The following is a 2,236-nucleotide window of genomic DNA, read 5'->3' on the forward strand; positions in this document are numbered from 1 at the left end:
CAGGGATGTCTTGCAGGAAGTGAGCCTTGCCAGCTGAAGCAGGGAACTGGCTAAGGCAGCTGCACCCTGGTCCGACCATCAGAGAGCAAGAGATCCGAGAACTAGAAAAGCAAAGCTCACCCGAGCCATTCATCCCTCCGCCCTTCAATTAACCCCACATGTGTTTATCAACACTTGTTGACTTATCCTCAACTGTCAACTCTTGCCTGAGTTCATTGTTGATATTAAAAAACGGCGAGGGGAGCTTTGACGTAGAAATCCAAACCATCAACTTCTCATAAGTGGTCACTCAGCAGTCCCACTCGGTGGTAACCTGCTGGGGTTGCATAGCAACACTTGCACTGTTTGCTACAGACCCCACTAGTCCCTATTGTCTTGTCCCCTAACCACCTCCTTATCCCTTTTAATCTTCTTATCTGGTCCTTTAGAGCCTGAAAAGGGGTTAGGGAAATGGTTTTAGTCAGCCAGGGGGTAGAGGGAATGGTGACTTGACCCCTTGATAGCTGTCCTCACAGGCAGAAACTGTGTGTGTGTGTGTGTGTGTGTGTGTGTGTGTGTGTGTACTCACATAGCCCTGGTCAAGGTACCTGGTATGAAGCAGGTATTGGTTAATACTAATTCCCTTTTGAGAGCTGAAGGAACCTCGGTGGTGTATTGGTTATACATGGGCTTCTAACCACAAGGTCAGCAGTTCAAAGCCACCAGCTGCTCCACAGAAGAAAGCTGAGGCTGTCAAGTCCCATAAAGAGTTACAGTCTCAGAGACCCAGAGGGGCAGTTCTACTCTGTCCTATAGCCATTCAACTGTGTGGATCCTAACCAACCATGGATCACCCTGAAAAGAATGGGAATTCCAGAACACTTGGTTGTGCTTATGAGGAACTTCTACATGAATCGAGAGGCAGTTGCGCAAACAGACAAGGGAATATTGCATGGTGTGAAATCAGGATCAATACAAATATTATTCAAGAAATAAAAGAATAAAATGATATGTATACATAGAATATTTTTGAAATCAAATTCCCTAAAAAATCAAATAAAATTCTGTATTTAGGAAGAAAATAAGTTTTTTTAATCAGGAAAGGTGTACCTCAGGGTTGTTATCCTCTCACCATACTTATTTAATCTGTATGCTGAACGAGTCATCAGAGAAGCTGGATTATATGAAGAAGAATTCGGCATCAGATTGGAGGAAGGCTTATTAACAACCTGAGATAGGCAGATGACACGGCTTTGCTTGCTGAAAGTGAGGAGGATTTGAGACCCTTGCTGATAAACATCAAGGATTGCATGCACCCTTCAGTAGGGACCATAACTCAATGTAAAGAAGACCAAGATCCTCGCAACTGGACCAAGAGGCCACATCATGATAAATGGAGAAGAAGCTGAAGTTGTCAAGGATTTCGTCTTGTCTGGGTCCACAATCACCATGTCATGGAGGCAGCAGTCAAGAGATCAAAAGACGCTTTGTATTAGGTGAACCTGCTGCACGAGACTGTAGAGACTCAAAAGGCAAGGATGTTACGTTGAGGACTAAAGCAAGCCTGACCCTAACCATGGTCCAACCACGGTGCTTTCAATGGCCTCCTGTGCGTGTGGAAGTTGAAGAATCAATGCATTTGAATTGTGGTGCTGGGGAAGACTATCGAGAGTCCCTGGACTGCTAGAAGGACAAACCAATCTGTCTTGGAGGAGGGACGGCCAGAGTGCTCCTTAGAGGCAAGGATGGCAAGACTTCATCTTCCGTACATGGGCATGCCAGGGGGACCAGTTCCTGGAGAAGGACATCGTGCTCGGGAAAGCGCAGGGGCAGCGAAAAGGAGGACTGCCCTCAAGGAGATGCATTGACAGGACTGTCAGGCTGGCACGGGGCGGGCAGGGTTTAGGTCTGTGGTGCGTAAGGCAGCTCCTATGGATGGCAGCCATCGCCCATGGCCCCTAGCAACAGCGGGTCGCTATGAGTGGAGCTAACTCGGCGGCGATGGGTTTAGTGTTAGGATATTTTAGAGTTGAGTATCTTAGGAGGTGGGGGATGCTTGAAACGGTAGGAGAGTGGTCCCCCTCTCCCTCATCTGCGCTGGGCAGAGAACTGAACCAGTTGCTCTCAAGGGAGGGAGCCTTCCCCTGAAGCTGTGCCTGCGGTGCAGGGTGCCATTACCACTACCTACCACTGGAGGGCAGGCTGGCCCGTTGGCAATCCTGAGCTAACTCTCCTGGGCCCAGCCAGAAAGAAGTTA

Source organism: Echinops telfairi, unplaced genomic scaffold, assembly GCF_000313985.2.
Source record: "Echinops telfairi isolate 266 unplaced genomic scaffold, ASM31398v2 ScPeMD7_2291;HRSCAF=2852, whole genome shotgun sequence".
Taxonomy (NCBI): domain Eukaryota; kingdom Metazoa; phylum Chordata; class Mammalia; order Afrosoricida; family Tenrecidae; genus Echinops; species Echinops telfairi.